Below are 13,963 nucleotides of genomic sequence, written 5' to 3'. Positions count from 1 at the left end.
TAGTGAAGATCAATTGGATCTTGTATGTGAAAGCGCTCTATAAAATGTATGCCACATTTAGTAGTTAAGCAAGATTTTAGCCCCTTTTCTGCCTGCTTTTTAACTTTGGGCTGGTCACTTAACCTCTCTGAGCTTTTATTTCTTTATAGGTAAAACAGAGGAGTTTGGTCTGTAGTATATTCAACTGGAGGAGTACTATTTACATTGTATTTATTGCATATAACCTGTAATTTATGATTTTTTTCTCTCTTTTTTTAACATGTGCTTGCCCCTATTCCTTTAATGGATATTGTGATTACTGTGTAAGACTGGATTCCATTAATCTTCACCTATTATGTTTCATTTAATCTTCCTCTCAATCTTGTGAAAGTAGTTGGTATTATCCTCATTTTACTGATGAGGAAAACTGAGGTTCAGTTTAATGTTAGAGGTAGGATTCTAGATGCCAGTGTTCTTTTTTTTTTTAATAGCATGTGGCTTGAAGACACATTGCCACATACCTCATCTAAAGCAAGCTTTTGATCTCCATTATTTTTCTATTCTTTTTTCTCAAAATGAATAGAGCCTTACCAAAATGCTTTTGAAGAGAAATGTGTCTATTCAATAGCAGTAAGCATGGTTCGGGAATTTTTACATTATAGCACCATTACAAAAAATCTTGTTGGCATTATACAGCAGTGCCGTATATCCGGGAATCTTTTAGTGCTGGAACATATAGTTTGTCCTTCAAATAAGATGAGTTCTATTTTAATAGATGTATTTTATTTTTAAAATATAGCATCGTCTAATGTTATAGATGCTTTTAAACTCGAAGACTTATTTTGTGCTTACCATAGAAGGAAAACAGGTGATCTAAGTACTTACTAAATTTTTTTGGTTTTTAAAATCCTAATTTGTGATTCTAGGAAAAGCATTACCCGTGGCAAACTTTTCAAAAATTTCTGTTCTAGGCAGGTATTATTTTATGGTATCCATTGTTTATATTTAAATTTTAAAAAGAGATCTATCTCTGGACTATCTGAAATAAGTAGGTCTGACAGGGATTAGGACAAGCATGTCCAGAAACATTCATTTCTGTCTAGAGTTCATTTATGAATTCTGTGTTTTAACATGCCAGCCCTAGATATTGATCTTACTTGGAATATTATTGCTCTTAGAGTGACTGAAACACTGGTTCAGCTAAGACTGTGATGCTGATCCTTTGTGATTCAGAAACCTCTGCCCTTGGGACATTGCTTAACTCATGTTTCTCTTTTTTTCTATTGACAGTTTCCTGGTGGTCATTACTAGTCCAAAAGTGAGTTCTCATGAATAGCTCATTGGTCACAGTTTTATTTTTATCTTCCCAACTGATGACTTTGAAATGGCTGTGGCATTTTGAAGGAGACCTTATCTGCTGTCATTCTTAACCCTATTCATGAAACTCCAACCACATAGGCCTTCTTTTCTGTTCTGTAGTCATTCTAGCTTCAGGGACTTCTACTACTTGTAGCTCTGTGGGAATCGTTTTCCCCCAGACTGTTGCTTGGCTATATCCTTCTTGTCATTTTTAAGTCTCAGCTTTAAATGTTCCTTCTTCAAAGAGGTTTTCCTTGACAACTCACTATAAATTAGTGCTTCTCCGACACTATCAAATGGCCATATTTTATTTTCTTCTTAGCGCCTAATGACTAACTGATAGTTATTTATTTCTTGTTTATCTCCTCTGTTGGGGACATAGACATTCTGTTTTGTTTAATGCTGTATCCTCAGCACCTAGAACAATGTCTGCCATAGTAGGCATTCCAGTTAATATTTGTTGAATGACCGAATGAATGCTTTTTCTATTGGCTATTTATAAAATTCTTTTTTTTTAAGCTTTTTCTTTTCTTTATTTCTTTATTTTTTGGTAATCAGGAAGGTACAATGAGTGTTTTTGCAATTAATGTTTATGTACTTTTGACGTTTTTCTCTTCCTTTGCTGTTCTGTTCCCTAGTTAAAATCTTTCAGAGGAAAGGGGAAAGCCTTCTGATTTTCAAAACTCCTGAGATATGACTATTTCGATTTATCTACTGCTTGCCAGGTGGATGTCTGAGCTGGTGCAGCCTAGTCACAAAAGCAATTAACAGGTAGGAAAATTGGCTCATAACAGCTGCTTCAGTCCTGCTTGAGTTGGCCTCTCCCCCAAGGGACTGTCACTGTCAACCTAGCAAAATGAAATTGCCTTCCCATAAACATTTTTTTCTAGGATTATAGAACAGAAACAAATTCTTGGTTTATAAAATGAGTTAAAATGTGTCAACAGAATAAAACAGAATTATGACCTGCTGCTGCAATTTGAATTATGAGGCATGGCAGCAACGTTTATTTTCAGAAGAGTTGACATTGAAACTGTAGCACTTTTAGTTCTATTGAAATGACTTTATTATGCCAAAAGGGTAGATTTAATAACTTATTTATTGTTGTTGGTGAGGAAAATGACAGTTCTATAAAATATAATTTTTGACCCTCAACGCTTTGGTTTGTGACATAGTTTTTGAGTCCTTGCTCCTTCACTTAACTCTATGGAAAGGGGCAGGTTTTGGAAAGAATGCAAGTTGATTTACATTCCATTTTATTCCCCTACTGTTAATTCATTCAGTATGGATTCCATTTGATCATGATAGACCATAACCATTGTTATGTGCTGTAACCAGTGTATGCATTTAAAAAATGGATTTAAATGGGTTTTATATTAACAGTATGCCAGTTCTGGGTTTTATATTGACATATGCCTCAATGCTAGCAAACATGGCATTGGTTTCTCTTGATTCTTTTTTTTTTTTTAATAGTAATCTTTTATTTATTTATTTATTATATTTATTTTTGGCTGTGTTGGGTCTTAGTTTCTGTGCGAGGGCTTTCTCTAGTTGTGGCAAGCGGGGGCCACTCTTCATCGCGGTGCGCTGGCCTCTCACTATCGCGGCCTCTCTTGTTGCGGAGCACAGTCTCCAGACGTGCAGGCTCAGTAGTCGTGGCTCACGGACCTAGTTGCTCCGTGGCATGTGGGATCTTCCCAGACCAGGGCTCGAACCCGTGTCCCCTGCATTAGCAGGCAGATTCTCCTGCATTAGGTGGCAGATTCCACTGCGCCACCAGGGAAGCCCCTTGATTCTTTTTGATAACTTTTATTTGATGTGATTTCCAATCTGAGCTAGTTGTGAACTGTGCTCCCCTTGAAAGTTGCCTTCTAGTCGGTACTCCCTTCCTTTCATCCCTTTTGTATCACTGGCCTCAGGAAGCTAAAAGAGTTTGTGTCATTAAACTCTGCTTTAATATTTTGTCAAAAAATTAAGAGAAGATTCTTGCATAGTGAGGGTATTAACTTAGTTTTTGGATGAATGAGATGTGCTTTTGTTATGCTAATATGGCAATTCATGGTGTTCCTCTAGGTAACTTCAGGATGGGGCCTGGTCACCAGAAACACCAACCACATGATTAGAGAGTTGAGACTTTGGGCCAGTCTGACTTCTGGGGAGGTGGAGAGGGTTTGGAGATTGAGTTTAATCATGTGGCCAGTGATTTAATCAATTATGCCTATGTAATGAAACCCTAATAAGAACTCTGGACACCAAAGCTCAGTGGAGTTTCTTGATTGGTGAAGATATTGATGTGTTGGGAGGACGATGCACCCTCACTCATGGGGAGAGGGCATGGAAGCCCTTCATTCAGGACCATCTCGGACCTTGCCATATGTGTGTCCTTTATAATAAAACTATAATCATAAGTATAATGCTTTTCTGAGTTATGGGAGTTGTCCTAGCAAGTTATCAAACTGAAGTGATCATAGAAATCTCTGAATTTGTGACCAGTTGATTAGAAATGCAGGTGGCCTGGAGACCCCTGAAGTGTGGCTGGCATCTAAAGTAAGTGCAGTCTTGTTTGGGATAATGCCCTTTGGTTTGTGGGTTCTAGACTAACTCTGAGTGGTTAGTGCTAAAATTGAACTGCAGTACACTCATTTAAGGTTGAAGCAGAATAGTGGTACATTTGCTATCATTAATGAACCAATATCGATATATGTACTGAAGCCCAAAGTTTGCATTAGGGTTCACTCTTTATGTTATACACCTTCATGGGTTTTGACAAATTCATAATGTCTTGGGTCTACCATTATAGTATCATACAGAATAGTTTTACTGCCCAATAAATCCCGTGTTCTACCTGTTCATCCCTCCCTCTCTTGCCCCCAGACTGCTGATACCACCACTCATCTTTTTACTGTTTCTATAGTTTTGCCTTTTTCAGACTGTCATATAGTTGAAATCATATAATATAGTCTTTTCAGACTGGCTTCTTTCACTTAGCAATATACCTTTAATGTTCCTCCGTGTCTTTTTGTGACTTGATAACTCATTTATTTTCATTGCTGAATAATACTTCATTGTGTGCATTTACCACAGTTTATCCATTTACCAGTTGAAGGATATCTTAATTTCTTCCAGGTTTTTGCAATTATGAATAAAGCTGCTATAAACATTCATGTGCAGATTTTTTTGTGGACATTGGTTCTCAAATCAGACTGCAATTGCTAGATCATATAATAAGACTCAGTTTAGCTTTGTAAGAAATTGCCTTCATTGCAGCTCTATTTACAATAGCCAGGACATGGAAGCAACCTAAATGTCCATCGACAGATGAATGGATAAAGAAGATGTGGCACATATATACAATGGAATATTACTCAGCCATAAAAAGAAATGAAATGGAGGTATTTGTAATGAGGTGGATGGAGTTAGAGTCTGTCATACAGAGTGAAGTAAGTCAGAAAGAGAAAAACAAATACAGTATGCTAACACATATATACGGAATCTAAGAAAAAAAAAAGCCATGAAGAACCTAGTGGCAAGACGGGAATAAAGACACAAACCTACTAGAGAATGGACTTGAGGATATGGGGAGGGGGTGGGGTGAGATGTGACAGGGTGAGAGAGTGGCATGGACATATATACACTACCAAATGTAAAATAGATAGCTAGTGGGAAGCAGCCGCATAGCACAGGGAGATCAGCTCGGTGCTTTGTGACCACCTAGAGGGGTGGGATGGGGAGGGTGGGAGGGAGGGAGATGCAAGAGGGAAGAGATATGGGAACATATTGTATATGTATAACTGATTCACTTTGTTATAAAGCAGAAGCTAACACACCATTGTAAGGCAATTATACTTCAATAAAGATGTTTAAAAAAAAAAAAAAAGAAATTGCCAAACTCTTTTCCAAAGTGATTGTACCATTTTGCATACTTACCAGCAATGAATGAGAGTTCCTGTTGCTCCACATCCTTGTCAGCATTTGGTGTTGTCAGTGTTTTGAATTTTAGCCATTCTAATAGGTGTATGGTGTAGTATCTCGTTGTTTTAATTTGCAATTCCCTAATGGCCTATGATGTTGAGCATCTTTTCATGTGTTTATTTTTTTATGTGTATATCTTTTTTGGTTAGGTGTCTTTAGGTCTTTTGTCTACTTTTTATTTATTTATTTATTTTTTTGTTGCGCCATGTGGCATGCAGGATCTTAGTTCCCTGACCAGGGATTAAACCCTTGCCCCCTGCATTGGGAGCACAGAGTCTTAACCACTGGACCGCCAGGGAAGTCCCATCTACTTTTTTTTTTTTTTGGCTTTGTTGGGTTCTCGTTGCTGCCCGCAGGCTTTCTCTAGTTGTGGCAAGCAGGGGCTGCTCTTCATTGCGGTGTGCAGACTTCTCATTGAGGTATCTTCTCTTGTTGAGGAGTGCGGGCTCTAGGTGTGCGGGCTTCAGTAGTTGCAGCACATGGCTTCAGTAGTTGTGGCGCGCGGGCTCAGTAGTTGCAGCTCACGGGCTCTAGAGTGCAGGCTCAGTAAGTGTGGCACATGGGCTCAGTTGCTGCATGGCATGTGGGATCTTCCAGGGCTCGAACCCATGTCCTCTCCATTGGCAGGCGGATTCTTATCCATTGCACCACCAGGGAAGTCCCCCATCTACTTTTAATCATGTTTTTGTTTTCTTATTGTTGAATTTGAGTTCTTTGTATATTTTGGGTAACACTCCTTTATCAGATTTACTTTTGCTAATATTTCTCCCAGTGGGTGACTTGTCTTTTCATTAATGATGTCTTTCACAGAACAGAAGTTTTTAATTTTAATGAAGTCCAAGTTATAGGTTTCTTTATTACTTGGATCATGCTTTTGGTGTTGTATCTAAAAAGTCATCATTAGGGACTTCCCTGGTGGTCCAGTGGTTAGGACTTCACCTTCCGGTGCAGGGGATGCAAGTTTAATCCCTGGTCAGGGAGATAAGATCCCACAAGATCCCACATGTCTCACGGCCAAAAAACCAAAACATAAAGCAGAAGCAATATTGTAACAAATAGAATGAAGACTTTAAAAATGGTCCACATCAAAAAATCTTAAAAAAAAAAAAAAAGTCATCATCAAGCCCAAGGTCACCTAGATTTTTTTCCTGTTATTTTCCAGAATTTTTAGTTTTGTGTTTTACATTTAGGTTTGTGATCTATTTTGAGTTAATTTTGTCTGTTTTATTTTCATTTTTTAAAAATTATAAGGTATTTGAAACATGCAGATCCATATTAAGACTAACATATTGACCAATATATAAAGTGCCTGCCAAAAAAATATTACCAGTTTACCTTATAAATATACAGATTATAAAATCAAGGTAGTTGAGACCACTGTGCATCCCTCCCAGTCTCATCCCTCTCCCTGTCTCAGAAGGAATCAGTTTTATGAATTTGGTGTTTTTCAAATCTATGCATGTTTTTATAGTTTACTAAATATTTGTGTATCATATTATATGGTGTTTTTACAAGTTTCAAAATTTCACATTAACAACATTATGGAGATTTCCCTGGTGGCACAGTGAATAAGACTCCACGCTTCCAACGCAGGGGGCCTGGGTTCGATCCCTGGTGAGGGAACTAGATCCCACATGCATGCCGCAGCTAAGGAGCCTGCCACAACTAAGGAGCCCACCTGCCGCAACTTAGACCTGGTGCAACCAAATATATAAATAAATATTAAAAAAACCCCAACATTGTGTATGTTACACCTATTTCAGCAACTTGTTTATTTCAAAGCTCTGCATTGTTTTTGCGATTTAGGGGATTTTTTTTTTTTTTTTTTTTTTACCGTAAGAAAGAATGTTTCTTTAATTAGCAATTTAATGTTAAAGAATTAATTTATTAACAGTTGTATTTTATCTTGGTTTCCTATATTAGTATAGACAGACTAGTTCTGACCTGTGGATTAAGTTTTTCAACCCTCAAACATTGTATTTAAACTTTATTATAGGATGTGTTTTTTAGAGGTGTACTGAAGTGATTCTAAAAAGCTATTTTTTGTTTTAGGAATTTTGTGTGTGTGTGTGTGTGTGTGTGAGGTTTTTAGAATGCAGACACAAGTGACATTAGATCACTGATATGGTGTTCCACAGCTACCCTGAAGCCAGAAAGACTTAATTATTTAAAGCGTGCTTCTAGTTGGAGAGCCTACCTTTTATAGATTTCTTTCTGGGGGCTCTTTTTAAGCTGTGGGTTTTCTTTACTATAATCATCAGTTTCTGAAAGAGAGCACCGTTTCTAGGATAAATCAGAAGATCCCTACAATTCAAAGTGGAGGTAAAGCTGTAGCTTCCTCTCTCAGCTTTAGGAAAGTTACTTGATTTTGCTTGGTGTAGGTAGGGTTGAACCTAACTATTTATGCTGATGTATGCAGCAAGTTTCATCCAGTCAAAGCAGAAGCTGTCAGATCTTTGTAGAATTTTCTGTGGCCTAAATTAAATCTGCATCACACAGGATTGCAGTCTTTAGAGAAGGCTACTCCCTTTGTCTGTTGTATTAATTGTGCATGTGTTGATTTGATTATTGTTGCTCATTTTACAACCTTTGGTGTATAGTTTGGGTTCAGTAGCAAAAAAAGCTTGAAATTTCTACTGTTTTGTACATTTGAAAAATAATGACCTCCCTCTTCCCCCAGATCACTTATTATAGGTTTCAGAAAGCTGTGTAATGGCACGTCCAATCCAGATTATCTTGCTAACAACATCCTGAAGAATCTATTATATTGTAAAGCATCATTGGCAGATTCAGTTGTAATTTAATAAGAATAGACCAATATGCCAAGGGAAGTGATTTTTTAAGTTCTTGCTCTTCCTGCTCAGCTCTGTTGCATGAAATGCTAAAATAGTTTCTTCCTCTTTGTCCATCTCAAGGATGAAATGTGTTCTAGATTTTTTCTCCCCACCCCTTCTGTTTAAGACTGTGTTTGTATCAGTGCTATACTAATAAAGGGGTACTGAACAGTGACTTTTTTCCTACTGAATTTTCTAAAGTTCATTTTCTACATGATGCCATGGTTTTAGATGTTATTTCATTCACAGGAATTGGTCTATGGTAAACATTTTGTAACATGATTTCTATGACAAGTGTGTAAATTAAAAATTGAGTTTGTGTAGATTCTCTGTGCCAGGTTATAGTGTATCCCCTGTTTGGGATTTTATCTTCAGGGTCTTTATATGGCAGGTGTTGTACTCAGATTAATCTCAGGATGTTATAGACCTATTAATTTCAGACAAATCATCAAATTCTCAGTTTGGTCAGTTTGGTCATATGGTTGCTTTAGATTATTGATTATAATCTTAATGATTATACTTTCTTGATTTAAAAAAAATCAGTATTTACTGAATTTTTCTCTCAAATATGTAAAATATTCCTGGCTCCTTTTAAAATAAATTATATTAATTTTGTCTTAGCATACTTAGAACAGTTTTTTGTTTAAGTAGAGCTCTTATGAATATATTGTCCCAGTTGAGTTTATTTGGATTTCCTTTTCTCCCCTACCTATTTCCCAAACTTCAGGAGAAGAATTATGCTTCTCACTTCTGGCATCCCAAGGGCTAGACCCATGTCTTGATTGGTTATTTTGTTGTCTTTATCCCAGTCATTTCCCTGTTTCTACTCATTTTGCTTCCTCCCATAAGCACCCACTCTAATCTAGTTAGTATACATCTTTATTTTATTTTTAAAAATATTTATTTGTTTATTTGGTTGTGCTGGGTCTTAGTTGTGGCTTGCCAGCTCCTTAGTTGTGGCATGTGAACTCTTAGTTGTGGCATGCATGTGGGATCTAGTTCCCCGACCAGAGATCGAACCCAGGCCCCCTGCATTGGGAGTGTGGAGTCTTATCCACTGTGCCACCAGGGAAATCCCCAATATACATCTTTAGATCTTTCTATATCTTTGGAAAATACATAGTGTTTTCTGTGTATAGTTTGTAATTTTCATAAGTGACATTGACTGTACATCTTATTTTATTCTTTTTTAAAAAATTCAGCCCTGCATTTAAATGATTTATCCTGTGGCTCTATGTAATTCTGGTTCCTTACTTCTGACTGTTGTATCCTGTGTGCATACTCTTATCCATGCATGCTATGTATCCATCTTACTTATACTCCCCTACTGATGTTTATGTTCTGTAAACAATGCTGCAGTAATAATCTTCGTTTTATTTTATGGAGATATATACTGAAGAGTGGGATTGGTGGGTTTTTGGGTTTCCATTATTAAGTTTGCTAAGTATTACCAGATTGCTCTGTAGAAAGACTAGACAGTTTATACTCCTTTGAGCTGTGCATGAGGGCTCACAGACCATTTTCCATGTAAGCAGTGTGGCCACCTAATTGGCCTGAAGAGTTGCTTTTATGGGCATGATTAGTAAGCTCCCAAATTATTTGTCTATGAATAAGATAAAACCAAAACAGGTTGCTATCAGTCCTCCACTGAGAAAGGACTCATGAGTGGAAAAGCTGCCATTGTTCCTAGTAAAGTTCTCTGTAAAGGGAGATTTTTGATGAGAGACTGTGAAGGTGAGCCCTCATTACCAAATACCTTGGCCTACCAGCCATATGGAGTTTAGCTCAGCAAGCTGTGAATGATTAGATTCTTTGTGTCAAGCATGGTTCTTGTCATACAGATGTGGATGAAGCAGACCCTCTGCTCCTGAAGCTCTTTGGTTGTAGGGCAAGTGGATGCAGTACTGTGTTGTTATCTCTTTTTTCAGGAGAACTCTTTGCTTCGTCTGTGAGAAGTTATCTCTGGTCATGCAGTCTTTCATGGTAGCCCTCCTTGGTCACTGTTATTCTTCCTACCTTGCTTTCTGGGATCTCACCAGTTCATCATCTTACCTGACCTGGTAAAAGATCCCTTAGGAAGGGGTGTTATTTGTGTGGCATTTGTATCCTGAAGTGTGATGATTGGGGTGTGAGGGATGACATGTTGGTAAGTCCCTTTGAATTGGTGAAACGGAAATCAGAAAATATTATCTAGAAGCATGGATTAATTAAAAGTATATTATTGTATAGTGGCAAGAATACAGATAATAGTGTTGGGCAAAATAGCAGACAAAACACACCTTCCAATCTTTACACATCTAAGTTCCCATTGAAAAAACCAATAGATGAATAGATGGATGGGGAAATACCTGCATACGTGTTGGAAACTAAAGCTTTATGCCACTCATATGCCAAAAAACCCAGAATAATTTTTGTTAAGCAGCATTGTTGATGAATGAAAGAAGTAATTGATGAAGTACACCTGAGGAGAACCTTCCTGAGAGAGAACTCTTCATTTGGGAGGGGCCAAGTCTAGAAGAATGGTCCTACAAGGTACAACACTTAAATTTCTCTCTGGTCTCTTGGACCAGAAGTATTGATACTTTGTAAGCAGTGTTCATAGATCCAGAGTTTGTCTCTAGTACCTCCCTAAAAGGAGCCTGTCCATATAAGTGGTCTAGTTACTAAGTTCCCAGCTACCAACATCACCGTCTCCAACCTCCTTCCTGGTTGCTGGATTTCCCACCTAGCAATCTAGTGAGGTTTTTGTTCTCAGAAACATTCAGTCATTAAGAGGTGTGAAAGCTGAATATCAGTTGTGAGAAGGGAGCAATCTGAAAGGATTCTGAAGGGATGAAAACTATAGTGACCAAGTTAAAATCTGCTATGGATGCAGTAGATAACAAATTAGACACTACAGAAAGACAAACTTGTGAAATCTTTTCCAAACTACAAAGGCAAAAGATGGGACAATGAAAATGATTGGAAAATAAGATAAAGGAAGGATAGGTCGGGAGATAAAATGTACAAATTGTAGGGCTTTCAGAGAGAAAGAGATGCAGCAGATACATTGTTCAGAGAAATAATAGAAGAAAACGTTGCTGACCCAAAATTAATACAAACAAATATGAAACTGTATCCTACTGGACTTTTCAGATTTGGAGGCATTTCTACTAGTGACAGTATAAAAGGAACTGAACTGATGTAGGTACAGAGAGCCAATTCCTAAATTCTCCTCCCATGAAAGAGCAGACTACCTGGGTTGTAAATGGAAGTGATGCTAAGTATATCCTACTAAATATGCTCTACTTCTGAGGACAAGAGCAAGCAGGAGCAACAGGTAGAAAGCTGGCAAGATGGGAGGCTTTCATCCTGGAATAAAGGGTAGTGAGGACCAGAAAGATTACACATTGGGGTATGATCATTAGAAAAGAGAAGAAAGAATTATCATTATTCACAGGTGATACAATGATCTACCTAAAAATCTAAAGAAAATTACCTGAAAACCTATCTGAACTAATATTAAGTTACATGGATGTTTACCAACTAAGCATACCAAAATTAGTGATTTTTCAGTATTCTAGCAATACCTAGTTAGAAACTGTAATGGGAAAAAGAAATCCCATAAGTATTTAGAGAGAAAAACCCCCAAAAAGTATAGGAATTATTTTAAGGAAACTTAATTTTACATCAGAATATAAAGAGACTTGAGTAAATAGAAAGATTAAACGTGTTTCTGATTAGGAAGACTCAGTATTATACAGATTCTTTCCAAATCCGTGATTTAATGTAATCCTAGTCAAAATCCTAACCAACTTTTTTTGATCCAGAGGTGGAGTGCATAGGGAAATTTAACAGATTTTTCTGAAATGGACCTAGAAGAATAAATTTAAGGGAACATTTTTGAAGGAATAGTTTTATAAAGTTGGAATTGCACTACCAGATTTTTATGAACCTGCAGTAATTAAAACCATATGATAATGACCGTAATAGAACAAGCTACAAGTCTGAAAAAAGACATATTAGTATATGATAATGATGTCATTTCAATTCATTGGGAGAAAGAATGAATTGGTTAACAAATGGTGCTAGGAAAATTGGTTTAGAAATTGGAAGACTAAAAAATTGTAATCATACTTCACATCATAAACTAAGACTTTGGATGGATAAGGTAATATAATATTCTCATAATGGAATAGAAGAATTTGAGGAAATATGTATGTAAATATATGATCAAGTAGTAGAGAAAGCCTTTCCTATTTTTAACATTTAAGAAAATATTTAGGGACTTCCCTGGTGGCGCAGTGGTTAAGAATCTGCCTGCCAATGCAGGGGATACGGGTTCGAGCCCTAGTCTGGGAAGATCCCACATGCCGCAACTAACATGAGCAACTAAGCCTGTGCGCCACAACTGCTGAGCCTGCGCTCTAGAGCCCGTGAGCCACAACTACTGAGCCCACATGCCACAACTACTGAAGCCCATGCGCCTAGAGCCCATGCTCCACAACAAGAGAAGCCACCGCAATGAGAAGCCTGCACACCGCAACGAAGAGTAGTCCTCCACTTGCTGCAACTAGAGAAAGCCCGCGTGCAGCAACGAAGACCCAACGCAGCCAAAAGTAAAATAAATAGAAGCAATCATTAAAAAAAAAAATTTTATTTATTAAAGGAAATAATTATATAAGCAAAAAGAAGAAAAAATACCCAGAATTCCACCCAATCAGAGACATGATAGCATGTAGGTTGTATACAGGAGGGTTCTTTCAAATGTAAAATGAAATGAAGAAACCACATATAAAAATGCTTGATTTGGCTGTGCAAAACAATTAATGTGTTTCAAATACCATTAACAAAATTAAAAGGCAGATGTTAACTATGAATAAATATGTATGCCACATGATAAAAATATAACACGTTTAACGCAAGAAGAGCTCTCACAAGTCAGTGAGAAAGTGAATACCTGAATAGGAAAGTGAGCAGTGATGAATAGGCAGTTTGTCAAAGAAAACATAGAAACAACCAATAAACATGGGAAACCATTCTCAATCTCGTTAGCAAACAAAAAAATTGAAAAGAAAACAACGAGGTACCTTGGTTTTTTTTTTTTTTTTTGAATTGAGATACCTTTTAAAATCTACCAGATCTCTAAAGCTTTTTAAACTGAAAATACCAGTGTGGAAGATGATGCTTGGAAACAGCCACTGTCATTAACTAATAAAATTTATATTTTCTCAAATTTTTCTATTTAAAAAAAATTTTAATAGAATAAAACAAATTAAACAGAAAATATTGTATGATGACTATGGTGACTTTTTTGGTTCAGGAAAAATAATTGGCTTTTGTGTTTTGGTAAAAACGGACCCAAATACTCATTGTTGGTGAGGAGAAATGTAGTAGTCCTATATCACTAGGGGTAGAATAAGTTGATACAGCTGTTCTCTAGGATAGTTTAGAAAAATGTATTAAAAGCATTCATGATATTCATACCTTTTTGTTTTTTTTTGATATTCATATCTTTTGTTCTGTTTTTTTTTTGTTTTTTTTTTTTTTAATTCACACACACACACACTGTATTTTATTTTTACAAGACATAAATAGACTGACACCAAGCATTGTACATGGATGACCACAACAAAAGCAACAATGATTGCAATTACCAAACATGAAACACACTCATACTATGTCATAATATTGACATTCAGTCCAGTAATCCTCCACTGTAACAGCTCCTTTACTTTGCAGTGAAAATTGATTTGTATATTCTTTGCCTCTGAGTCCTTGTGGGATTTTTTTTTTTTTTTTTAATTCAGACAGAAAGTCACAAAAATTATACTCATCCT

At 36.7% G+C, this 13,963-nt stretch overlaps 1 protein-coding gene across 11 annotated transcripts in view; it reads left to right on the top strand.

Annotated features, from left to right (window-relative positions):
- Positions 1-13,963, top strand: part of PEAK1 (pseudopodium enriched atypical kinase 1) — a 303,507-nt gene that overhangs the window by 71,582 nt on the left and 217,962 nt on the right. Inside the window, exons 4-5 of one of the 11 annotated variants that reach the window (XM_036842104.1) lie at positions 1,270-1,297; positions 1,977-2,109. The exons of 9 other annotated variants lie outside the window; for them this stretch is intronic. The gene's annotated coding sequence lies outside the window, so the exon portion shown is untranslated. The remainder of the gene's footprint in view (positions 1-1,269; positions 1,298-1,976; positions 2,110-13,963) is intronic. One more of the 11 variants, XM_036842103.1, reaches the window with a different exon arrangement.

The sequence above is a fragment of the Balaenoptera musculus genome, chromosome 2 (assembly GCF_009873245.2).
Source record: "Balaenoptera musculus isolate JJ_BM4_2016_0621 chromosome 2, mBalMus1.pri.v3, whole genome shotgun sequence".
NCBI lineage: Eukaryota > Metazoa > Chordata > Mammalia > Artiodactyla > Balaenopteridae > Balaenoptera > Balaenoptera musculus.
This window is presented reverse-complemented; position numbering and strand designations above follow the sequence as displayed.